The 27,523-nt window shown below is 43.8% G+C and overlaps 1 long non-coding RNA gene across 3 annotated transcripts in view; it reads right to left on the bottom strand.

The window, feature by feature from the left end:
• LOC132648395 (uncharacterized) overlaps positions 1–25,830 on the bottom strand; it is a 29,750-nt gene extending 3,920 nt beyond the window's left edge. Inside the window, exons 1-7 of one of the 3 annotated variants that reach the window (XR_009586807.1) lie at positions 25,769–25,828; positions 24,983–25,059; positions 24,791–24,839; positions 9,715–9,955; positions 2,713–2,830; positions 1,178–1,269; positions 773–918 (exon numbers count right to left, since the gene is read on the bottom strand). This is a non-coding gene — a long non-coding RNA (uncharacterized LOC132648395). Of the gene's footprint in view, positions 1–772; positions 919–1,177; positions 1,270–2,712; positions 2,831–9,714; positions 9,956–24,790; positions 24,840–24,953; positions 25,060–25,768 lie in introns of all 3 variants that reach the window. The other 2 variants (XR_009586805.1, XR_009586806.1) reach the window with 2 other exon arrangements.
• Positions 25,831–27,523: the final 1,693 nt, after the last annotated feature.

Raw genomic sequence — 27,523 nt, 5'->3', positions numbered from 1 at the left:
TGAGGAGGCACTATGACCAAGAGCCAATCCCAGTTAGTTTTCTCTGCCTCATGCTTGTGGATCAAGATGTAAGTTCACATCTAACGCCCAGTGTCATGCCTGCCTGCTGCCCACCACGATGGTCATGGACTACCCTCTGAAACAGTAAGCAAGCCCCCAATTGTGTTACAGCTCTGAGGGGGGAAAGTCTGCCCAGAGCAAGCGTTGCAGCTCAGAGGGAAGCTGAGCCACCCGGAGGAGACTCAGACTAACTGAATTATCAGGAAAGAAAATCTCTCCAACCTGTTGCTGTGCTGTGTGCTCCAGGTCCCTAGCTTTTACGAGCCGTCACTCCTACTGCAGTGAACTTTGGTGACGCAGCTGTGTGCGAATCATTTATCCTCCTCCAGGTAACCCTCTCGCTCATATCCCTGTAAGTGATCCCGATAAACTCGCTAACTCTCCGGGCGGACTTTAGTGATATCCAACTTTGTTTGGTTTGTTGACATTTCCCTCTCCGACATGCGTAGATACTTATTCGTGTCTTTCCGAGAACAGTGTCACAAAACAAATTCACACATGTGCTGTATTATAACCTGCCTTAAACACCTCCAGAACAATTCAAAAATATTCAAAATTTCAAGTCACTGGCTCTTTCCCATGATTTGTGTTAATAATGCCAGACATCTCTCCACATGCTCTAACCCCATGGGACAGCAGTGAGGCACTCTGAAACACCCAGTGTTCGTTTGCATTCCTCTTTTCCCACAATCTTCCCGCCTTGCTCCCTTACCCAGGTCCCATCAGGAGACATTTTCCGTGTTTAAAATCCCTGTTTCCTAACAGAAAGTCGACAGATTATTTCAGGTTCTGCTCATGAGTGCGTCTTTATTTGCTTCCACTGCAGCACAGGAACTCTGCGAGTTACGCCTATGAGATCTGTACTCGAGAGCAAAGAGAGGATAAATGCATTTATGCTTGCTTGTTCAGCTCATTCTTTTCTATTCCTGCTCAGTTCAGACTCCTTGCCTCCCACAGTGCACTGGGATTAAGACAGTCCCCTAGATATGCCTGTACACCAACCCAGGGCTGCCAAGCCCTCACTGGGGCTCTCTTCTGGGGTGCTTCTAGGTTGTGTCAAATTGACTATTAAAGCTGACATCACGAGTATCTTCTGTTTAACATATGAAATACTTACATCAGCAGCATGCAGTGGCAGACCTAGGTGAGTTCAAGGCCAGTCTAGTATACAAAGCGAGTCCAGGACAGCCAAAGCTACACAGAGAAACTCTGTCTCAAAATAAAAAAAAAAGGCAAACAAACAAAAAGACGTCATCCTTGTCAATCAGTTCTTCTCTGTTTATCGATTTTTGTTCCGTTTATTGATTTTTCTTTCAATCAATTCTTTTCTACCTTTAAATTTGTCACAAATTCATACATAAGCCCTGCGAATTGTGCGTATTTTGGGGCTGCCATGTAGCCACATGTACAGCATGTAGGATTAAAACTCACTGTTGACACATCTATCTCCTCAAGCACTTATGATCTCTTATAGTAAAAATATTTTCTCCTTGATTTTTGAAACACATCTTTTTGTTTCTTTTAATCCAGAAAAGACGGCTGTCAACACTCCTTCATTTCACTGTGGTTGGAGCTGTCACTTGGCTTTCTGTGCTCATGTATCTCTACAGGGCCATGTCCATAGCACAGGGCTTGTGTGACTATCAGGGGGAAAGGAAACGCTAAGAACTCACTTAATGCTTCAGAAGGAAATTCATTCAGACTAGAGATTAGATCAGGCCCATGTGAGTCCATATGGCTGTAATCCAACAGCCAAGAGGCTGAGGCAGAAGTGTCAGAATCCAGAGTTCAAAGAGAGCTTCTACCCTCCGCTATGTAACAAAATTGTCTCCAAAAATAATCTCAGAACAGATCAGATCAAAGACACAGCTATGACATCCCTTGGTAAGACTTCTCAAATGGACCAAGGAGGCTCCTCATGATCTTTAGGAGATCCTGCCCACACCCATCTCACATATAACTCATCTCAAGAAACTTTTAAAAAATAATTTTCATCGATGCATAAGAGATATATAAGTTGCAGATAAAGATGTTCAGGTTGGCCTGAAAGGAATGGATGCAGTTCGAATGAATATCAGTCTTGTAGGCTCTGCCATGTGTCTCTGAGAAATGCTGGTCAGAATCCTACCCAGTGGCCCTTGGACACATGCAGCACTCAGACCCAGTGGATTGTGTTTTTAAAGAGAGACTTAAAGTTTGGAGGGAGATAGGAGATGCATTAGGGGACACAGAGAATTTGTATACATGTATAAAATTTTCAAAAAAATGTGCAGGAAAAAAATAATTTTATTCAGCTGCACACAGGCCTGATTCTACAGGAAATAGAGGAGGACAAGGCTGGAGCATCAGTGAATCATTCCCCAGGAGCAGACTGAAGAGATATGTTTAAAATAGTTCTGTGGTTGCTGTAGGCTGGTGGCTTCGATGGTTCGGGTCCCCTCCACTGCTTCCTACATGTATCCAGCATACTATGTGTTAAGATTAACTTTTACGTCAGATGATCTGTGATGAATTCTTGTCTGAATCATCATATTTTGAATATGATGGAGAGACGCACTGTCCCCTCTCTTAGAGGCCTTCAATTTAGAATAAAGGGTGACTAAGGTAGCTGGGGGATAAGACGTCTGTCTCTGCCTTTGTGTCCAGATCTACCTGAGATGAGAGGATTGTGGTCTTCAAGCCTGTGCCTAATGTTCTGAGGAAAAGATGGGTGTATGTTCTGCTTCTGCCAGGGACCAGATCACTGGATGACAGAGGAGATCTGCAGCACCTGGAGGGAGAAACAGCCCTCTATGTCACACACTTATTGAATGGGTCTGTGATGACCTGTGACTCCACTAAGTGAAGAGTGGGAAAGGGGAGAGAAAATCACAATTCTGGGCAGCACACCTTGTTCCCATGCAAAACCCTGTTCACATCTGCTAGGCATTTGGGGAAGGCCTGAACTGCCTTTCATATTTAAAAGTATAAGTGGGTCAGAGCAGTTGCTGTGCAATTACGAGGACCTGAGTTCAAATCCCCAGCACCTATGTAAAAAGCCAGTTATGGCCACATGCACACGTGTAGCCCCAGCATTACACAGGGTGCAGGCTGAAGGGCAGCTGGGACCTCCTGACCACCAGCCTAGCTCTAATCCAATAAGAGAAAACAAGGCAGGGAATGATAGCTCAGGAAACTGCTGTCCTTCTTGTACATACACACCCTAAAACATATACACGTATGCATTACAAAGCCTGATCGCCCTGAGAGTGACCCACATAAATAGCACATAGAAAAGCTAAGCAAAGGAGAAGAGACTGAGACTGCAGAGGGAGAGAGCTGCAGGCATCACACATCCCAGTGGCTCATCTAAGACGCGAGGTGTGCAGGAACTATCTCATACTTCCAGCAAAGTTAGCTTGAGGACAAACTGCCTTCCGAGCCAGCACCCCCTAGAGCAGAACAACAACCCAGGTGTACGCTGCCTCCCACGCGCGCACACTCAATGACACGTTGTGTGAGGCAGTCCTTTGAGAGGCAGTCGTGGTGAGCAGCTACAGCTCAACCAGAAGCCCCACACCTCTCTGTGTAAATCAATGCACTTTGCATTTCTCCTGTGTTTCCTTCCTCGGTACCCCAGGATCATTTTGTGGCCTCAACACACACAGCAATCATTTCTGGCTTCACGCCTTGGCTGACATAGCCTCCAATTCTCTCACTTTGGGCAACTCTTGTGTTTCCCACAAGGAGGCTAAAGTAAACCAAGAGCAGGGGTGAAATCATGTGCGCCTGTGCTCAAACCGAAGGGAAAGATGAAAGGAGAGGAGAGCTAGCTGGAGGAGCTGGCTTTATGGATGCCCAGCAGTGAGCCAACATATGGCATCTGTTATATGTATATTTATGCATATAGATTTATGGTAAGAGAGCCATCCATATGCAGAAAGCTGCCCACCTGCCAGTAAGTGTACTTACTCAAAAACGGCCAGATGTCTCTACCCAATGTGGAGAGCAATTTTGGAACCATGAAATGACAACTCAGGTATGAGAGCACTTACACAGAAAGCCATTCCAGAATCCTTCTGATTTAATCCCAGAAACACAAAATAATGAGACCTCTAGGAGTTTCTGAAAATGCATGAGCAGTTCTTTACCCTTTGTGAATCTTTTGTTCTTATTTTTTATTTTATGCAAATACTGAAAGACTATCATAATGAACCCAGATCCTACCTCCTTTGTTCTGCATTTACTCTCCTTCTCACACCTCCATCTTGCAAATTGTTCTGCAGAAAATCTAGACCATGTGACATGACTCATAAACACTTTGAAATGTCTTTGAGGTGAAGAACACTTCCTCCAGGACCCAAGTTCAGTTCCCAGCACCCACACCAGAAGGCTCACAACTGCCAGCTGTGATTCTAGTTCCCGGGGATCTGAAACCATCTCTAGATTCCTAAGGTACCTTAACTCATATCATACAAGCACATGCACACACACACAATAAATTAATATAAAATTAAATGTTCAAGTTTTAAATGTGTGTCTTTAGAAAAATAGGATAAAACATGTTTTTAAATATCACATTTAAAAATTGTTCATAATTATTTCATATTATCATTTTCCAGGCCAACGATCATACTCCTGGTTGTCTCAAAAAATGTTCTTTTTTTTCCCAACAATTTCCTTACTCATACTGGTATCCAAATGAAACACTGGATGACATGTTTCTTGAGTCCCTTTTGTCTGTACATCTTTCTTTTCTTTTTGTTCCTTGAAGTTTATTTCTCAAAGTAGTTAGGGAGCATGTCCTGTAAATATTTTGTGATGTGTAATTTCCTGATTGGATTCCTTTGTCTCATAGAATTGGTCTTTGCTTGTAGTTCTGAACATATTTGTGTTAGATTCCAGGGGATCAGCTTCTTCCCTTAGAAAGGCAGACAGGCTCCCCACAGTGTCCTGAAGAACAAACATGCTCAGGGTGAGGTTTGCTCACATAATCAGCTTCCTGCCTCCCAAGGCAGCATGCATTGTGACCTCAAACCCTACTTAGTTCCTAAGCTGCTTTGGCAGCTGCAAGGCCCATTCACAGCATCTCTGAGGCACACTGACTTTGCATTAAAGTCCTTGCTTCTAGCCAGAGACTTTTAAGTGAGGATCTTCCTCTTCCCCACAGAGTGTTGGTGGGTCTCCTAGCCTAGCTTCCCTTTCATCCCAAGTCCATCTTAGCATGCTTGCCAATCCTGAAAAGTCTTTTTTTATTATTTAAAACAACTAGGATTCACTTTTTAGTTCTCTTTCTCCTTTTCTCCCTCTGCTTTCTCTCTCTCCTCTTCAGTCTTCTTTGCTTCATCAGTTATGCTGCACCCTCTCTTAGAAGATGCCTCATATGTTTGTCTCTGTGGTGACAGCAGTCGTCAGTTGTAGTACTTAGACCCACCAATTCACAGGGACATTCTGGTGTTATATTTCTTCATTTGTAAATTAAAATGACCTAGAAAAAACAACTTCATCTATATAGTGGTGAACATCACATAAAAAGGTGTGGGGGGGGGAATGCCTGCTGCTGTTCATAACTAGTTTCTAAATAACCACAATACCAAAATCTGGTAAAGGCTATACAGGCTGAAGAGACGTCTTAGTGGGTAAAGTTGCTCAGGCAAGAACACCAGAATTCAGAATCCCAGCACCATGTAAAAGCTGGTCTCTTCTGTGGTTTACTAGACACTCCCAGACTCTCTGGGTAAATTTATCCACACTGATGAAAGCAAGGTGGAAGCAGTAACAACAGCATCTCTGAGTGGTATTGAAAATAGGATGTCAGGGCCTGGGCTTGGAAAGGTCACTTAGTAGGTGTTTGGGTTGATGATTATTAATATTTAATATTGATTTATCTTTTAGTTGAACAGTAGTTATTCCTAAACTAGCTATATACCCAAATCACCACATAGAGACTAGGATTTATTTAATTAACCTAGAGTACTATGCTGGGCAATAATTACTGCATCCTAAGCCTACAAGCTTCCTCCATTTACATTTCCCACATCATACTTGCTTTTTAGTCATATGTTTGGTCTGGCTCATTTCTCCTGATGTTTTCCAGTCCTCTCCTCTCAGATCTCTCCCCGCACTCTTTCTTTCTCCTCCCCTCTGGACCAGGATGTTCCACTCTATTCTCTCCATTGCTCAGCATTGGCTGCTTGTTTTTATTAACTAAAGAGAATAATTGGTAGCATGTTTAACAAACATGAGACAGGTGACGCTTACAATGATCATCAAAATGCAATGTCCAGATTGAAACCAGATAGTGGGGTAGAGAAATCAGCATTTGAATGAACAAGGGTAAATTGTATAACTTCCACATTAACATTATACCAACACATTTGCCTCACAAGGGTGAGAACCTTAGTTTGGGTCCCCAGAACCCATGACAAAGGCCAGGAACAAGGGCATACACTTGTTACTCTAGTGGAGCGGGTGGACACAGATGGATCCCTGAAAGTTCCTTGACCAACTAGTCAGGTCTACTGTGTGAAGTCACAGGCCATGAGAGACTTATGTCTAACTGGTTTGGTAGGGTGCTGTGTCAGAAGCAATATCCATCTTCTTCCAGAGTTTGTAGAGACCCAGGATATTCTAAAGGGAGGAGCCATAAGACTGTAAGTTGATGCTTGAAGGATGCATCAGCAGCAAAGAGTGATTGTTGCTTTTAATGGTTAGTCTTAGCTATCAACTTGATCGGGCCTGGAATAAATTAGAACATTAACCTGTACCCTCTTGTGAGGGGCTCTCCTGATCAGATTCTTTGAATGGAGAAGACACACCTTGAATGTAGATGCAGCACCTACTGGTGGCAGCTCAGGGAAAAGGACACCGAAGAAGGAAACTTTGCTCTTTGCCTGCTTGCTCTCTCTTTTGCTGGCAAGCTCATCTACATTGTTGTTGCTGTATTCTGTTACTGTTATTAGAACCAGCTTCTTGGGGTTTCCAATGCAGAGCAAAGACCAGCAGCTCTTTGGGAATTCCCAGGCCTTCAGCATCAAGTTGGGACTGATGAAACATCCAGCATCATTGGTTTCACAGCTACTAGGTTCTCAGCCTCTCCAGTGTGGGACAGCCATTGTTATACTGCTTGTATCATATCCTGGAAATCACTCTAGTAAACCCTGTGTGTATGTGTGTGTTTGTGTGTGTGTGTGTTTAATACTGTCTGTTCTGTCCATCTGGAGAGCCCTGACTAATACCCTGCTCGTTCAGTTCTCAATTGAGGCAGTTTGCCTCCTCCTTTGTTCTAGTTTGCTTTCTATTGCTGGGATTAACACTATGACCAAAATAACTTGGGGAGGAAAAGGTTTATTTCATCTTACAGCTGACAGTTCAACACGAAGGGAAGTCAGGCTGGAGGCAGAAACTGATGTGGAGGCCACAAGGTTGCCTACTGGCTTACTCCTCAAAGTCAAGTTTAACTACCTTTCTGATACCTGCCACTATCACCTGCATAGGAGTGACACCGCCCGCAATGGGCTGGGACCAAACACTTGCCTCACTGAATTGCCTATAGCCATGCTGATGTACACATTTTCTCAACTGAAGTTCCCTCTTTCTAGGTAACTCTAGTTTGTGTCAAGTTAAAAAAAAAAAGCCCACCAAAGATTCTGATGCTCTCTTGTGGCCTCCACAGGTACCTTCGTACACATGGCACTCACTCACAAGATGCATACACTTACACAAACATAAAAAAAAAATAATTTAAAAAATGTTAAAGTTCAGGAAGTAGACAGCTCATACATCTCAGGAAGTTCCTGAAACTGACCAGTGCATAAGACTCGTTCATCCCTAAGGTTATATGAGCATTAAAGGCTACTTAGGAGACTAAGAACCAGCTGAGCTGCCTGGAAGAGAAATACTTCAAGCAGTCAAGATGACTGTCAGTTGTGGAAAAAGCTCTAAAGTTCAAGCTGTTATGAGCTGTCATCTATGCTGCGGTGGGCTTTTGGTGAGGCAGCTGAATTTGCGTCATTTCTGCTCCTGTAAGTAACCCCCTCACCCACACTCCAATCAGCTTATTGAATCACCACATTGGACTTGGGTGGTGTCCTTACTTTGGTCTGTCAGTGGTTCAAAATCTGGGGTGAGTAAATATTTGTTCATGTCTCCCCAGGAATAGTGACACACAGCACATGGATAAAGATATTATCTCCCATGTTTTGGCTACCAGACTACTAAAGCAATAACCCCCAAGGAACTAGACTTCCCCAAGGAATCTTATGTTGAGAGAGAGAGAGAGAGCTTAAAGCCTGCACCAACCAGAGGGAAAAAGAGAGGATTAAGAATTTGTTAAACTACCTTACAGAAGATAAGGATGGGCCAGTAGTGAGCAGGACCATACACTAATCAGAACCACCTAGATATGCATAACGCTTGCTTCTACTCAAACTGTAACATCATTTCAGTATCCTAGAGATCAACTTTGAGGAGAGGGAAGTCACTGGATCTCTCTCTCCCCAACACTTTGACTGAATGAATCTCCTTTCTCTACTTTTTGCTATGAATTTGCTGCTCTAATTGACTGTTTGAGAACATTGACCTAATCTGGATTCTTTGGGCAATCTGTTACTCCAAGGAGTAGAATGCCTTTGAGTACTGATACCAGAGGCTGCCCTCTGACTTCTACATGCATGTCATACGTGCGCACACATACGCACACACACACATGCACGCACGGGTACCCACACACACCAGCCATATGAACAAACCCACACACATAAATTCAGTTCCTAAGAATTTATCTGTCCTCTAAACAGTCCCGCAGTATGATCTACTATGAGACTACTGTGTGCACAGACTACCTGCAGGACAGAGAACTGTGTCTGTAGCATGGGCTTTGTGCTGCGTAGTTTTTATAGGCAAGGCTGCAGGACATTCTCTTAATTAATGACTGATAAAAGAGGGCCCAGTCCATTGTGGAAGGTGCCATCCCTGGGCTGGTGGTCCTGGGTTCTGTAAGAAGGCAGGCTGAGCAAGCCAGTCAGCAGCCCCCTCCATGGCCTCTGCATCAGCTCCTGCCTCCAGGTTCCTGTCCTGCTTGAATTCCTGTGTGAGCTAAATAAATCCTTTCCTCCCCAACTTTCCTTTTGGTCACAGTGTTTCATCGCAGCAATAAAAACCCTATCTAAGACAAGCCTTTTCTGCTGAAGCCTCTATTGAGGCAAATTTCCAAGACGGAGCCTTCAAGGATAGGCTATAGAATTTGGTTCAGAGACCATTATCAAGCACTGAAAGTCAGTAACTTTCACAGCCAGAGACAAAGGCACACAAGATTAAGAAACACAATAGCAAGGCTTCAGGGACCCTGAGTGTGAGTGGGGTTGGATGGGAAAGGCTTAGCAGGAGCAGGAGGATCTTGGAGTCCTGCAATAGGAGGTATCTTCTCCTTTCAGGCTGGTCTAGCACGCAGTATCTCCTCACACTCGCTCAATTCAAAGTGCCCTGACCCCTGGTTCATGTCAGGGATGGGCTGTGGCATGAGATACAGCTGGCCCGACTCCATCATGCCAGTCACTGAACTCCAGAGACACAGCACAGTGACTAACGTGAATGAATAGGCAGCTGTGAGAAGCAGCAAGCGGTGCCTCAAAATATTAAAAAGAAGAACGGCCAATGCCACTTCAAGGTACTTACCCTAAGGGATCAGAAGCAGCCTGTAATGCATGTTTCCACAATAATGTCCATAGCAGCAGTACTCGTGATTTCCAGAGCAGTGAATAACATGGTATGCACATACTGCAGAACTCTGGTCATCCGTACAGGGAAGGAAAGTCAGCACATGCTAGGACAGGCATGAACCTGGAAGCACACCAGCAGACTGAGCCAGCCATTACTGCATGAGTCCACTCCTGTGAGGTGCTCCAGTAGTCAAATTCTGAGGAACGGAAAGCGGAAGATGGGACCGGAGGTGTCAATGTCACAGGTTCAGTTCCGGGTTAGTAAGATGAAGCGTTCTAGAGACAGACTATGGCCGTAGCCTCGCGAGAATATGAACTTGTTTAATGTCATGAAACTGCTACAGTTCAAATGGTTATGGTGGTAAATCTTTGTTGTTTTGTATTTGGGGTGTGTGTGTGTGTGTGTGTGTATGTGTGTTCCTCTGCACAAATGTGAAGTTATTTCTGGGTTCCTGGGTAAGGGCTTTGCGATGATATACTAATCTCGAAATAACTGGGCTTGGCTGGAGCAAGGGTAGAATACTGCATGGAATTTTAACACCTAGGTCAAGATTGCTGTGATCAGGAAGGTAGGGAAGCATGCCCAGAGGCAGAAACTGAGGATATGCAGTTTCCAGGAAGGTATGAAGATGGGGAAACAATATGCTTGCCTTGTTTATTTTATTTTATTTTTTTACGTACAAGATAATGAAATCTGCTATTGCGTCAAAAGTGTGTGGCCTGATACAGTAAAGAAGAAAATGTAGGACAGGGTAAGTGGGTGATAATTAACAGACTGGACCAAGCTATATTTGTACCCAGCTCCTGGTGTACATGGATCCCCGTCATGCATTTTGCTTCCCTCTTTGTGCATTTGTATGATGGCTAGTTCTCTCTAACACTCCCATGAGCAAGGAATGCTCTGGATTCCATGTTAGCATGGAGCCATCTCCCCTGGAAAATTGTGAGCTGGGTGTCCTGCCTCCCGCTTCGATGCATGAAGGATGTTCTGGGTCCGGATGTCTGTTGCTCCATGTTGATAAAGCTGGCATTTTCATCTCCCATAGTGACAGTGTCTCTGAGAAGGTAGCCTGGATACACAATAGGCTGACCACCCAAAACTGTCTATTTCACCCAGGGGGATCACTGGATAGCCAGCAAGAAGCCAGACTGGATCCCTCCTGGGCTGGCCATAAGGTCCTATGCATCTCGACCCAGAGGGACCACTGGCCACCCAGCCAAAAGCTGGCCATTGTTTACTGTGCCTGAACACCCAGTGCAATGAAGGTAAGAAAACCATGTCTGGGCTAGAGAGACGGCTCAGTGATTCAGAACATTTGCTGCATAATCATAAGGACCAGGTTTGGATCCCAGCACCCACGTGACAAGCCAGGCGTCCCACAAGCACTTGTAACTCCATTTTCAAGGGTTAGGTACCCTCTCCTGGCTTCTGTTCAAACAGAGTCATGCACAGCAGTACATACATGTGTGCATAGCTTCGTATACACACGCACACAAACACCCACACACATACACACACACTATTAAGCAGAATATATCTTTGAGAAGGGGAGAAAAACTGCAAACATCAGGTGGGAAAGAAAGATATATCTGGCTCGCAGATGAACTTGCTTAGGACACCGGAGAGCCAACAGGAACCCTGGACACAGCGCATAGCCAATAACCAGCTTGATTTTAGCAAATGTAAATTCTTTGGACAACTCAGTTAATAAGCAACAGAAACCCCTGATTTGTTCTACTTAAATATAAAGAAAATAATTTTTTTTTTCAAAATATCTTACTATGAGGAAGTCTAGAATCAATGGTTGGTTGACTTGACAGCTCAAAACTATCCCTCAAAAGCCAGATTCTGTTTGTCTTTATGTGTCACATGCTGGGTTGTTCTCATGAGAAACCATGGTTGCAAGATCTGCATTTGTTGCAGCCTGTGCATGTATTCCTCCAATGCCCAGTACTCTTCATAGGAGTGAAGAGACATTTCTCGGGACAGCTTCCAACACACATGCACACTGGATCCCGCGTCTGCTGGCTGGATCAGCATCCTGCTCTCACACACAACTGAATTGTTGGCAAGGAACAACGAGTCAGGATACATGATTTCTTTCTTCTTCTTTTTTTGTAATTTTTTTTATAATTTATTCACTTTATATCCTGATTGTAGGCCCCTCCCTCGTCTCCTCTCAGTCCCACCCTCTCTCCCTTTTCCCTCTAACCCCCTCCGCTAGTCCTCAGAAAGAAGGAGACCTCCATCCCTACCATACAATCTCATATCAGCCTATCAAACCTCATCCTGCATCCTCTTCCTCTGTGGCCTGGCAAGGCCTCCCCACCAGGGGGAAGTGATCAGAGATCAGGCAGCAGAGTCCATGTCAGAGAGAACCAGTGCTCCACTTACTAGGGTACCCACATGGAGACTGAGATGCTTATGGGTTACATGTGAACAGGGAGCCTAGGTCCTCCCCTTGAATGGTCCTTGGTTGGTACACAGGATATATGATTTATACTAGTCCTTCAATGCTAATTGTAACCAAACTGGTAGGAAGGAAGTGGATAGCCACAAAGGTGGAACTGTGCCCAAAATGAGGCCATTGAAAAGCAATCAGCTGGAGCACCAGTAGTACTCTGGCTTCAGCGAAAAGCAAGGTGGGACCTCAAGGGTCTTAGTAGGTGGTGGGGGCTTCATGGTGCAGTGATGGGGAGACTTCACACCAGAAGCTTAGGGCTGATGTCAGGGTGACTTTGTGAGAAAACTGCAGACTCTTCATTGAGCCACAGCTTCCCTGGGAGCTGGTTTGGCATCCTTCCTCCTTTGCCACATATTTCTAGGCAAGTCAAGAAGATGGCAATCCACCAGGCATTGCTTCAGCATGAAATCTCCAGCAGTGTGGACCCAGAAACTGCTCAAAGGGTAAAAATTCTCATCCCCGTGGCACCAAGTGGCTGTTTGCTTTATTTTTGCAATTTTGTAATAAGAATTTGGGCAGAATCATGCTTGAATGACTCTCTTCCCCCCAGAATGCTGCCCATTCCACTTTATTTTTTTAAAGTTCCTTTTTACTAATTATTATTAATTATTAAACTTATTCACATTGTATCCCAGCTGTGGCCCCCTCCCTCATCTCCTCCAAATCCTACCCTCCCTCCCTCCTCTCCCCCTTTGTCCCTCCCCTAGCCCACTAACAGGGGAGGACCTCCTCCCCTTCTTTCTGATCCTAGCCTATCAGGTCTCATCAGGACTGGCTGCATTGTCTTTCTCTGTGGCCTGGAGAGGCTGCAACCCCTCCCCAGGGGGAAGTGATCAGAGAGCTAGCCACTGAGTTCTTGCCAGAGACAGCTCCTATTCCCCTTAGTATAGAACCCACTTGGAGACTGAGTCTATGGGCTACATCTGAGCAGGGGTTTTAGGTCCTCTCCATACATGGTCCTTGGTTGGGATATCAGTCTCTGAAGGGGCCCCAGGGCCCAGTTTTTTGTTTTTTGATTTTTGTTTTTTTGTTTTGGTCTGGTTTGGTTTGGTTTGGTTTGGTTTGGTTTGGTTTGGTTTGGGGTTTTTTTTGGCTCTGTTGGTCTCCTTGTGGAGCTCCTGTCCCCTTCAGGTCTTTCTATCTCCCCCTTCTTCATAAAATTCTCTGAAAATTAGGAATAGTGCTACCTCATGATCCAGCTATACCACTCCTAGGCACATATCTGAAATATGCTCAACTATACAACAAGGACATTTGCTCAACCATGTTCGTAGCAGCTCTATTCATAATAGCCAGAAGCTGGAAACAACCCAGATGTCCCTCGACGAAGGAATAGATACAGAATTGTGGTACACTTACATAATGGAATACTACTCAGCTATTAAAAACAAGGAAATCATGAAATTTTCAGGCAAATGGTGGGAACTAGAAAAGATCATCTTGAGTGAGGTAACCCAGAAGCAGAAAGACACACATGATATATACTCACTCATAAGTGGTTATTAGACATATAATATAGGATAAACATACTAAACTCTATACTCCTAAAGAAGCTAAACAAGAAGGAAGACCCTAGGGAAGATGTTCAATCCTCATTCAGAAGGGCAAATATGATAGACATTGGAAGCAGGAGAAGACAGGGAACAGGACAGATGGCCTCTGAAAGACTCCATTGATTGAGGTATCGAAGCAGAGGCTGAGACTCATAGCCAAAATTTGGGCAGAACACATTCCTTTAAAACCTGCCTGTGTCCTTAACAAACATGTACCATGGACGTGCAGGCAAGCACTGCTTACACACAGCATTTAAATGAGCGTGCACTGTGCAGTTACCTCTGATGGCTCTGATTTTATTTATAATCATCGTCTGACCCTTACAAGCTCTAATAGCTGTCAGCAAGGGGTGCCTGAACCCCACTGCTTGCTGAGCACATGATTTGAAACACCCAACTTTCAATCTTAAATTTCCTTTCTGTGGTTTTATTCAATTTAAACTTCGTTGGTTAAAAGAGCAAATTGCACTGGCCTCTCACCTTGTTCTGATTAGCAGTTCTAGGGAGCCTGGGCTTCCCCCCACTCTTCTGTGGAAACTGACACAGCTTAAACACAGAAGAAGCTTAAACACCATAGATTCTACAGAGTTCAGAGCTCCGTGCGGCACTGGGAAGACAAGGTGGGGCTGGGGATGTGGCTCCATCAGTGGAGTCTTGCTTAGCCTTCAAGAGTCCCTGGGTTCAATCCCCAGTACTCCATAAACCAGGCATGATGTGGGTGGAGGCAAGACAGTGAGAGGCTACAGGCCATCTTCAGCTACATAGTGAGTTGAAGGCCACATAAGATCCTGTCTCAAAAAAAAACAATCTGAGAGAGAGAGGGGGGGGAGAGCAGGTGTCACTCTTATGTTTAGACGAGAGTGAATTTCCAAGGAGACAGAGTCAGGCAGAGCTTCAAGAAAAGGGTCATTAGGGTTGGTCAGAATGGTATAGGCTGAAGTGACAGCTTCAGTTGTTCCTGGGGGAGAGAGGGTGTTCTTTTAAAGCTCTTTGAGAGGGTGTAGGGAGGCAGAGGTGTGCTACAAGAAAGTGAGTCCAAGGCTGGCTAATATCGCCAAATTAAACTAAAACACATAATGTTTTTCTTAAAGTTTATATGGATGCTGTGTGTGAAAGGTCTCAAGTATGTTTCTAGATCATGGTCATCTGGAAAAATCAATGTCCCTGCTTAGGATGTAGCATGACAGTGGTCACCTGTCCTGCCAGGAACCGCCTCCATTTAGCCTATGCTATCTGAAAGGGTCTATTGCCAAAGGTTTGGGGGGCACTCTATGACATTTGTGGGGGTGGGGTATATGAATAGCATAGTTCTTAAGGGACACTCTAGGTTGAGAACCCAGTGCCCACCCATCCCAGGTATCTGGTATGGTCCAGTACACATCAAAATTTAAGTCATTCCACACAGTATTAAATAACAGAAGCTCAGATGTTTCTACCATCTCTGTCTTCTCTGCAGAGACGGCATGGCCCCTTGTTCTAGAGGAACCATTTTCCTTGAGAAATAATTTTTCTGTGGGTCTGTGAGGGAACGAAAGCATTATTCACAGCCCCTTTCTAGAACCGGCCTCCATCCTGCTGCCATCTGTGCAGCTGTTCTCAAAAACAGAATCTGGGGTAGGGAAGGGGGCAGTAGTTGAAGTGCCTGCTCTGCCCACTGGAGTTATGGTCCCCAGAAACCCATGTAAATGGCAAGTGGAGAGCAGAAACAAGGGATTCCCTAGAGCAAGCTGGTAGCAAGACTACCCATATCAAAAATTTCTGGGTTTGATTGCAAAACCCAACCACCTGACTAACGTGGAAGAGCATCAGGAACAATCCCTGGCATCAACCCCAAGCCTCTATATGCATGGTACACACATGCAAAAACATTTGTTGTACATATTTGAAAAATGAAGGATGGGAAGAGGAGGGGGAGAGGGAGGAAGAGGAGGGAAGAGGAGGAAACAGAAACTGGTTCCAGCAAAGGCCAAGAACCAGCTCCCCTCTATGCTGGCGGGCAGCATTCCATTTGAACAGTTTGCTTCTCCATCCTGCCACCTTATTTTCACACCACCCCGGTGCTGGTGATAGAAGAAGGCTTCGGTCATTCAGACCAGTTCATAGCACTCACAGGGTGTCTGCTGCCTGCTGCCATCTGTGGCCTGCTGTTTGTCATCTGTGATGATGTACAAGTAGAAGGAGCAGATACTGGAAGAAGAGAGAAGTGGCTCGTCCCACCTGGTAAGAAACACTTACCATGGCATATCTGTGGCAAAGATAAGTGGAAGAGATGAGAGGCAATGGAAGAAGCATTTCAGATGGAGAGAGGGTAAGCGGCTGTCCTTCATTTTTGCTACTGCAGCAAAAGGTGACTTTGGGGAGAAAGAGTTTGTTTCGGCTTACAATACCAAGATACAGCCCATATTCTGGGAGTGTTAGGCAGGAAATCAAGCAGCTAATCACATTTCATTCATAGTCAATAGCAAAGCAGAAATATGCACACCTTTTCTTGATTGCTCTTAGCTTCCTCCACTCTTAAGTCAATTTGGGATCCCCTGATGTCCACAATGGCCTTATCTTCCTGTATAAATTAATAATCAAGATAGTCTCCTGCACACATACCCACAGGCCAACCTGTTCTAGATTTTTCCTTATTAAGACTCTCTTCCTAGCTGATTCTAGATTATGTTAAGGTGACACTTAACACCAACCAGTAGAGTGGTCAATGGGTATGAAATGCTATAATTGGTAGTCAGACATTCTGGAAAATCTAGAAATCTGCTATAGTATTGATGTGAAGTGTGTTGGTGATGTTCCCAGAGGAGATTGGTGTGAGGATCTAAGTGGAGGGGCACAGAAGATTCCTCCTTGATAATTTGATCACATTTAATTGGCTGAGGGATTATGAAAACAAGGGTAAAAAAGAAACAAATTGTCCAATACTCAAGAACTGAATTCCATCTTTTTCTGCTTAGACATCCGTCCCCAGACTATTAAGCTTTGGACTTCAGAGAATTGTGCAAAGTATAAGACAAGCACTTTACTGACTCAGACATCTCATGTGTAGAATCTTAAATAGTTGATCTTCTTCAAGTCAAGAATACCACAGTAGTTACCACGAGATGTGAAGAAGAAGGTGGGAGGGAGAGAAAGGATGTTTAGTGGGCATCCTAGTTAGGTTTGAATTTGTTGGGTAGTTGGTTGGTTGGTTAGATATCTGTTTGTTTTGTCAACCTGAGCATAATATGAGAAGAGAGACCTCAACTAAAAATATGCCCTCCATCAAATTGCCCTGTAAGCCAACTTATGTGAATTTTCTTGACAGATAATTGGTTTGGAAGGGTCCAGTCACTATGGGTGGCATTACCCTGGGCAGATGTTCCTGGGTTGTATAAGAAAGCAAGCTAACCAAGCCAGAAGGAGGAAGGCAGTAAGCTATGCTTCTCTGTGGTCTCTGCTTCATTTCCTGCCTCCAGGTTCCTGCCCTGAGTTCCTGATTTACCTTCTCTCAGTAATGGATGGTAACCTGTAAAGCAAATAAACCCTTTACTCTCCAACTTGCTTTTACTTATGACCTTAAAAATAGCAATAGAAGCAAACTAGGACAATGAGTATAAAGGCAGTTGGACAAATTCTCTGTATAAAAAGGTTAACTATGAGCTTAACAAGTCATTGCTCATTTCAATACAGCCAAGAAAAATAACTTGGAGAGTTCTGAACACAATGAAAGGAAAATTTCAAAGTACCCCTTTAGTCCTTTTTTTTTTTCTTTTTAATTGCCTTATTCACCAGCTCATTGCCCTTCTGATCACCACCTACTAAAGAATTTCATGTCACATGACAAAGAATCTCATGCAGAATAAAAGGAGGGGGTGTCTTGCTGCAAGGGGCTTATGCAAGTAGGAGCAGTGACTTCTGAAGTGGGAGGTTTTCAGACCTTGTCCATGTGAAAAAAAGTGGCTAAGACAGAGAAGTACCCATTAGCCTACACTTCAAATCCAGGGAATCACATGTGCTGATGGAAGAAATAGAAAGAAGGCTGGAGAACAACAGTGACTAATAAGAGGCAGAGGCTGCAAATGGGGACATAGTGGGGTATGGGTTCTACACATGAAGAAAGGAAATAGTGAGATCCAGGTGATCTCTTTGTGTGTGACTCTGGTCAAAAGGCAAAGGAGGGCTTAATGCAAAGATATTAGACAATCATAGCTTCAACTCACCAGGCCGATTACTGAAACCTGCAGATGGTGGGTAAGTGTGAAAGTGAAAACTTTCCATTGAACAACAAGGGAGAGTTCCTAGGATGAAGATAAAGGAGTCATGACTCAGGTAACATGGGTATCAGTCATAACAGTCAATGGAGCTCTCTTACAGAACAGAGGAGATCCCAAGAATGGGCTGCCATTGTCTGGCTATTGCTTGGGGGCTTAAAAAAGACCTTCCAAAGGGAGGGGGACTGTAGGGGACATCCATGGGCTGCCAGTCAGTCGCTGTCTCTTGGTTGCCTCATGTTTGTCTGGGAACCAGGATGTCTTCAGTGGCTGTCAGAACATGGCTGTCAGCAAGTATCAAGCTGCCAGCTCAGCAGTGGAAAGCCTGAAGGGTCTGGGCCCATCTTGACCACCTGGTGGTACCTAAGTCTTGGCCCCAATAGCACCTGTTCCAAAAGCTTCACTCTTAACTGGACAGGCACACGTTCTAAATCCAGTCTCCACGAATCGCACTGAGATACAATTGGCTAACCTCCAATCAATTTCGTTTGGAGCCTTGCAAATAAGAACACTGGTACCACTGAAAAACCAGATATTAGTAATTTTATAGTCTTACTTTTGAATAATAAGACTATTTCAATATTCAGTTGCCTTTCAGCTAATGTGATTTTTTTAAAAAAGAAAATCATACACGTATACCATGCATTTTTTAAATCACATCTGGCCCCCACTTTCTCCTTCCAGTCCAACACGGAGCCCCAAAATGTCTTCCTCCCAATTTCCTGTCATCTTTTTGCTCTTTTAAACCAATAACCCACTGATCCCAGTTAGTGTTGTCAGTGTGTGCACAGATGTGGGGGTCGTCACCTGGGTGTGGGCAGCCATACTCCCAATGAAAAGTGACTCTCTCTACCCTCAGCCATCAACACCAACAGCTAAGCGGTAGGACCCCGGGAACCAGTATGCAGTTTGTCCTGGGCCTTTGACTGGTTTACTCTTGTGCAAAGCCCCTGTGAGTTTGTGTGGGCAACAACTATGTCATATCCAGAAGACGACACTCCACAGCTCTCCTCCCCATCCTCTGCTCTCACGCTCTTTCTGCCCCTTCTCACTCAGTGTTCCCTCAGCCTCAGGCAGGAGGAGCCTGATATAACCACCCCATACATGGCTGAACACTCCCACTCACACATTCCCAGCACTTTGAGCAGTTGTAAATCTCTGCATTAGCCACTAGGTAGAAGCATGGGCTACATGTGCTCGTTGTCTGCCTGTCTAGTCCCAGAGGCCCTCACAAGGATGTGTGTGCTTCTTCATGCTTGTGCAGTAGAGAAGAGGAGAGGCAGAAGGAGGCACCAGGCACTTTCAATCACTTGGGGACATTCGTGGTTTGACTAATGCTGACCTAGCACAGTCTACACTGTGATGTCAAGCATGTGTCAGATACACACATGTTCAGCACTACAGGGGAAGGAAGCAGCATAACGGAAAGTTGGGTGACATCACCCAGCCGGTATACACAAGTGACAGTGACTAAGCATGTGACATCAAACGTTACAATTGATATTAAGGCCTGGCCTGCCATAAAGCCTCCAGTTCTCGTTTTGGGAAAATGTAATCAGAGAGGTTTGGGGGTTTTCTGACACACCCTAATATCTGTAAATCAGGGAGACCAGCCCACATGTTTCAGCTACTTCTTTTCTTCTAGTGATAAAATAGCCTGACAAAAGTGCCTTAAGGGAGGATGGGCTTATTCTGGTCTGTAGTTTGAAGGAATCATTTCATCATGAGAAAACATGGCATCAGGTATGGAAAGCAAGATGTCAGGAGTAAAAGACAAAAAGATCACATTGCTTCCACAAACAGGAAGCAGAGGATGAATAGAAAGTGACCACTTCCTATTCCTCAGTTGAACACTTCCTCTTGTTGACCACTTCCTCCTGTTGACTATTTCCTAGAGAGGCTTCCCTTACAATGTCATCACAACCTTCCAAACAGTGCCACCATCTGGGAACCAAGTATGAGCCTGTGGGAAATACTGCACTTTCAAGCTATAGAGACCATTGCATTTCTGTATTGAAGGCACAGTGTAGAAGCAAAGCCCTCAGCCACAGCAAGCTGGAGCATCTAGCCACCCTGTACCACCCTATCACCACCTGGAGTCTGTACTGCTGAGCTGGAGATCCTTCCTCCTCCTCCTCCTCCTCCTCCCACCCCTCCTCCTCCTCCTCCTCCTCCTCCTCCTCCTCCTCCTCCTCCTCCTCCTCCTCCTCCTCCTCCTCCTCCTCTTCCATTTCTTTCTTCTCCTCTTTCTTTTTCCAATGAAGGAAACCATTGTGTCTCTCTTCTAGAAGTGGTTTGGTAAAGCTGTCAGAGCCAAACTCAGTGCTAGGAAATCAAATGCTAGGATCCAGTGAGTGAGGGATTCTTGTTTCTTGGGATCTTCAGGTTAGGATGATGACAGTGGCAAGCAATATGAATGTGCTTGATGACAATCTGGTTTAAAATTGTTGAACTGGTCAATTTTGCGTCTTGCATATTTTATCACAATCAAAAAGGAAAGCAGGGAGAATCTAAAATGGTACAGGGAAACTAGATCCAAGAGTCCCCAGACAAGTAAAGTGGAAGGGGACATTTAAGGGGTTAAAGGACCATTCTCCCTTATTTTCTCTGACATCAGACTTACAGAACTGCTTTTGATGTAGAAGAAATTCAAAGTAATAAAACTGGTGTTATAAAGGCTTTTCTGATAGCCTTTTCTTAGGAGACATTAAGAGTAAGTAGTCTGCTAACCAGGCCAGTTAGAGATAGGGAAAATTTAGGATACTAAGATGCAAATGTTTGTTTACCAGGTTTTGCAAGCCATTAATATCATTGCCATATCAAAGAAGATGCCTCTACCGGCAGATCAAAGGGATGTCACACATTATAACCAATGTTAAGGCCCAGCCTGCCATAAAGCCTCCAGTTCTCTTTTTGGGAAAGTGCAACTCTGTCAGGTGAACAAGATGACCCAGGGTAACAGCCTTTTGGAAAAAAAACAAAAAACAAAAAAACAGCAACAACACCGCTATTCTCAAAATAATTCTGGCAATATCTTTACTGTGTAAATCTTTGACCTCCCTAAGGAGCCAGACTTGCAGTTTCTAGTCTCTGTTTAAATTGTTTAAAGTGTAACATAGGGCTGGTACCTAAAAGAGATTTAAAGATGACAGAATGTGTGGAATGCATAAGCCTAAGGCATATATGTTAGCAACATATTGTATTCAGGGATGACTCCTCTTCGAACACTGGCCATAGTTGTACACATGCTGTTAACGATCCTTTTCCTTTATGACTCCCTAAATATAAGGCAAAGGGATATTTCTATTACTCTCTCATTGGCCGTATTTGCACTTAGTAATGGATGCTTAAGCAATAGCAGCCAGCAGCAGCCTTGAGGCTTGGTGGTATTTCATTGTAAACCCTCTTATAAAGGAATGGTGGGGGCTCGGAAGATGGCCCCACTGGTAAAGTGCTTGCTTTGTAAGCTCAGATCCCTGGAACTCACATCAGGCTAGATGTAGTGGCTTGCATCTGTAATCCCAGAATTCCTATGGGAATGTAGGAGGCAGAGGCAGGAGATTCTCTATGCTCACAGGCCAGCTGGCTAGCACATTGATAAGAAACTCTGTCTCAAACAAGGTGGGAAGCTAAGATTGACACCCAAGGTTGACCTCCAATCTCTACAAACTCCATGGCACACATTCACCTGCATTCACACCCATACACAGAGAGGTGGGGAGGAGAGAGAGATTTAAAGGGATGTTTGATAAAATTGACTCCAAATGACTGAGTCCAGAGTGCCAAGAACTGGACACACGTGCTCTATGACTAATAGACCTCATCCTGCTCTCGGGGCTCCAGCAGGGCTCACCCACACATAGCTTTGAGTTTGACTCTTTACAGTTTGACAAACATGAGCTGGGCAGACTCTCCAGTAAAGACAGAAAAGGTTTTGCATTAAAAAATAATATCATCCCTTCATTCTCACTACAAGTGGCTCACTTGGCCCTTTACATAAGAGATTGAATCCTTAACATATTTGCTCCACCTCAACACGCACCATCATTGCTCTATCCCAACTGTTGCTGACCATTGTCATTTTAGCACACTCTCTGTGATTATAGAGGGGTATTTCTGGAAGTGGGAACAATTAAGAAGAGAGGAGACATGGTTTGCCTCCTTTGTCACAAACCATCTTGAGGGATCCAGGGCTCTGCTCCATCTCATCTTTGGGACAGAGACTGTGAATGCTAACCACGCTGGGTTCCAGAGTCAAGGGCCTAGGGATACTCAGCACCCCCCTTCGTGATCAGAGTCTGAGGTCCTTAGAGCCTCCAACTGCTGTGGCCAATACTAAAGTGTCTTAAAATACTAAAGTGCCAACATTGTGCGTCCTTTGCCTTATTCTTAATGTGCTTTCTCTACCTCTTGGTGGGCATAGCAAGTTTCAGCCACCAGCTAACGTATGAATTAGTAGTGACTAGGAGGAAAGGGTCCCAGGAAACTGCAGGCACCTGGATGAAGTCAGGAAGCTCAGTGTAGAGGCTGGAAGGGAGACTGGACTGGAACCTTTCCAGGAGAACCTACAATCCCAAAGCACAGGGTGACTTGGGTCTTCCAGCTGTGCCCTTGATTGTAGTGCACTCCAGATTAACAGGGTTCATGGTGCCGAGAAGGGCTAACCTGTAGAAAGACTCAAGAGCTTCAAGTGGGGCAGCAATGTTGTCTTCCTTCTTCACCTCCAGTTCTTGTCTAGAGGGATTTGAAAGTAGTTCCCACTCTCCTTCCCAGAGTGGTATACTCTGTCCATCAGGACACTGGCTGAAAGCACAACAAACACCTACCATCCAGTAACCCATGGGTCACAGTGTTGCTTGTTGTGTCTCAACTTTCCCCAGGTCCAAAAAGACATAATTCAAGTGGGTCCCTCACCCTGGTGACAAGAGACAGATGCTAAAACTGCTCATTGTTGGACCAGACATCAGCACTTTAGACAGGTACCCCATGAGTACCAGCTTGTTGCTGAACGAGCACCACATGAAATGCCAGCTAAGAGTGACACAAGGAAATTAAAGCCCTTTGTTGCAGCTCCTGTCTCGGCTCTCGAATCTACACAACCCTAGGGAGGATGGAGACTCTACAAGGCAGCCATTTCTGGGACTGGGACTAGGGGAGGAGGGGAGTTGGTATTTTTATCACCACATCTCTTCATTTAATTCGTGGGGTTTTGCAAATGGAGCCTCCCCGAGTCTGTGCTAAAATACTAGCTTCTGTTATGTCACTCATACCATAATTACATGCTTAGTTTTCACAGGGATGCTGACCTTTGTTGGGCAATGGAAACAAACTTTGTGTCAGTGGGAAAGGCACATGGCATAAGAGGTATTTATTGAAGGGTGAAATGCTGGTGGATATTCTGCAACACTCTGTAATTTCAGTTGAAATAAAATAAATAAAATAAACTCTTCCATGATAGTCCAGTTGGATTCACAGGAAGAACGTATGTTCTAGACATGGGAAGAAGCAGCTTTCGCTCTTACTGCTGGGAGATGGTGAGAATAGAGGGAATCCATCACAGTGGTCCAGTGGATAAGGAGAGGGTGACCTGAGTGGAGGAACCTCAGGGCTTTCCTGAAGGTATAGAACACAGCAGCCTGAGAGTCGGGAGTTTGAGTAGAATTTTTTGCCTCTATAAATGAGTTACCACCTTTTTATAAGAGGATTATGAAGACAACAAGAGATTATAAGAACCTGCTATGCAAGCATAAAAACATCAGGTGTGTTGGCCTGTTTTCACAGTCCCTATCGTACATACAATATTCTGTGATTCCAAGCAACCAAATGGCAAACAGACATGGACATATTTGTTCATATTTGTTCAGAACTACCCTATGCCACAGATCTTGTCTTCCCACAGTGCTCTGCTCCCAGCACAACACATCCACAGCTAAGACATTTGAAATCAGGCATTAATTCCCATACTTTAGTATTTCAAATGTATTCAAGTTATGAAAGTTCTTTGTTTTGTGGAGATAGGCTGACATTAGCAACATTAAAGCCATAATTTGTGAAATGGTCCCCAAGTTATATTAGCATTCTCACAGAATAGCACTTTTATGTAAATGAATAGTAGGTGAGTTTAATAGAACTTCCCTTAAAATGAGTCCCAAGGAGTCCATAGACAGTGACTATCTTAGCAATTCCAAAAGCAAAGCAATGTGTATGTAATCACCAAAGACTGAGAAAGCAGGAAAGGCTGCAAACGTGCAAGTAGCCCCTGGAGGTTCCTACCATTGCACTGTTAAAGCACCTGTTCCTATCTGGTGTGTGTGTGTGTGTGTGCGTGTGTGTGTGTGTGTGTGTGTGTTCACATAGTTATCTGCTGTCTCAGCACAATGAACATTAATTAAAGTGACTCCCTTTACCTAACAATTCACCAGAATGACCTTTCTCTGGTCTGATTTTAAAGCTGATACACTGGTTACTTTGGAGTCGGAGCAAATGAATAATAAAGAGAGAACATGCAATGGGAACAAACTGGACAGAGGTCAGAGCTGTCAGCATCTTTGCTTGGCCAGTAGCCAGGCTGGGAACATTCAGGAGAGAAATAATCAAATAATTATGAATAGTCTCCACACAATGATCATTGCCCCTTGGAGTTGGATTTAATTTCTACTTTGATCCTTACTGTGTACAGAGGAAGAAGTTTGAGGCCCAAAGATTAAATAGCTCCTTTTAAAATCCCCTCACATGCTCAAGTTAGAACTAAACATTCTCTTTACCTCTGCCTGTGCTTCAGCAGATAATGTGGAACTTATGTGATCTCAGAATCTGTGTGGAAATACAAGAGGAAAAAAAAAAGACAAGAGGGGGCCAGGGGAGATGATTCCAGGGTTAAGGACAATTGCTGTGCAAGCATAGGGCCTGATTTCAAATCCCCAGTACCTATGTAAAAAGCCAGGTGTAGAACATACTCCAGTATTGTGATGCAGACAGAGGTGGATCATTGGTGCCATCTGGCTGCCACCTCAGCTCCAGGTGCAGTGGGAGCCTGTACAAAATGAATAAGGCAGAGAGTGATTGCAGAGGACACTGGGTGTCCTCCCTTGTGTTTACAAGCACGGGAGCACACAACCACATACATGGGCATCTACACCCACAGAGAGAGATCAAAAAATAGGCAATGTTTCAATGTTGGTGACAGTACAGTGAAGAAAGAAGACTTACATGACATTGTTAAGGATGTAAATTAGCACAACCATTGTGAAAAAGAGACTATTTTTAAAAATTAAAAATAAAACTACCACAACCCAACAATCGATACCACTACTGGGTGTCTCTGGTCACAGAAAATAAAAATTGTATGTATGCCAGAGGACTAAGTAAAATAAATAAACAAACAAATAATTACATATATATGTATATATATATATATATATATATATATATATATACTCTCACAAGTAATATACAGTTCTGCAATTATATACGCAGGGGATGTGCAAGGTGCACAAATCAATTAAAGAGGATTTCTTCCTCTTTGTATGAGCAGGTAAAAGACATTTGTCTTTATTTAAGCCAGTCTGGATTGTATACCAAACTGAAATATCAATCTCTTTCCATGCCATATTAAAGGATGGCATGTACTAAAAAGTCATGAGGATGCTATAGCAAACAGGATTTATTGGCTATGCAAAGAGTTTCATGTCTCAGCTTGTCTCAAAGTTGTTTCCATACAGAGGGAACAGCATATACATTACCTATTCAGGTCTTGATTTGTTTCTTTTTGTATGTAGTCAAGATCTTCAGGGAGGGGCTCCCACTGTCAAATATGATTTTTATCAGTTTGGATGGAATCCAAAGCCTCTCCATTTTTGTTGACATAAATATAAAGCTCCTTTCCTAACATAACATACCTTTTGTCCTCCACTTTTAAGTCATTATAAGTATAGGCCGATTTATTTTAGCAGTCTCTTTTTATCTAGGTCTGTTCCATTCTGACCTTTCTCAAAGAGGATGCATAAAATTACCATCATTATTGAATATACAACTATTTTTTATGTTGACAATCAAAAGAAGACTGTATGGGTTGACATGTCCTCATTTACAATGATATTTAGTTAGTTAGTTAGTTAGTTATCTATCTAATTTTCTTGAGACAGGATTTCTCTGTAGCCCTCTGTCTCTGTCTCCTGAATGCTGAAATTAAAGGCATGGACTTACATTTTTTGTTTTGGTTTGGTTTTTCGTATCCATGTACCCTTTATTTTTCTCTCTTTCTCTTTTCTTTGGATTTACTTTCTATGTGCATTTACTTATCTTTATTTTACCTTTTAATTTAACATCTTACTATGTTCTTAACTTTATTTAAACTCCTATCTTTTTAAAAATTTTATTAAATTTATTTATTCATTTTACATCCTGATCACAGCCCTCTCTCTTTTTCTTCTTCCAATTCCCCCCTCTACCCTTTCTCCTTTTCCCCATCCTCTTCTCAGACTCTTTCCTATCTTTATGTGGTTTATTTCTTTCAATTTATTTAATTATGTCTTTAGGGGTTTGATTTTATCAGATACAAACTATTTGCATCTATTTATGATATTTCACATTCGGTCTCTTTCCCTTTCTAGCATTAAAACATAAGTTTAAACGTTTTTTACCTGCTTGATTGAATTTTTTGTTATTGTTTTTGTTTGTTTGTTTGTTTGTTTTTCTGCATCTGTGCTTGGCTCCTGCTTCCTCCCACACTGTGCTATGCTTGACCACGCCCCTTTCCCTTTGTTCACTGGGAGAGGCCTGCTCACTGGATGCTTGAACCCTCCCTTCTCCTTGCTGAGGTCCATGAGCCTGTATTTTGCTCTGCTCTGGGACCATGCTTTGTCTATGTTGCCCCTACCAAATCTCTCCAAGCCACCATGCTTTTCAGAGCAGTGCTTCTCTGGAGGGTGGCTTCCCTTCCAAGCCCCACAGAATGGATTTGGGCCACGGTTGCAGCAGCTGAGTTATGTCCCAGCTGTGGGTGGAAATGCAACCTCACATATGGAGCAATTGGCTAAGTCATGCAGCTCTAGGTACTCCTCAGACTGGCATGTGCTCCTGGGAACCTTTTTTTTTAATTTTAAGGTACCACCTCTTTTTTGGGGGGGGGACCTCTTTTCTTAGAAAGACAGAACTTTAAAGCTGTTTTGTTTGTGGGGAGGTTTTGTGCCTCAACACAGTTAGTTAGAATTCTAAGCCCCAGATTGAGCATCATTATATTGGGTGTTTTTTACTCCTAGCCCCAAAGTTCTGGAATAATGACTCATGAGACTGAAAAATTTTTTACAAGTACCTAGGTCATGTAGCGAGGCTCTTCTCTGACTAGCTCATAACTTAGAATAACCCATTTTATTAATCTACATTCTGCCACATGGCTGGTTTCCCAAGCTTAGGTACCATGTGTCTGTCCTCCTCAGCTACTGCTGATTGAATCTTCCCATGTCTGCTTCTATCTCAGAATTCTTTCTGACTATCAA

The sequence above is a fragment of the Meriones unguiculatus genome, chromosome 16 (assembly GCF_030254825.1).
Source record: "Meriones unguiculatus strain TT.TT164.6M chromosome 16, Bangor_MerUng_6.1, whole genome shotgun sequence".
Classification (NCBI taxonomy): Eukaryota; Metazoa; Chordata; class Mammalia; order Rodentia; family Muridae; genus Meriones; species Meriones unguiculatus.
This window is presented reverse-complemented; position numbering and strand designations above follow the sequence as displayed.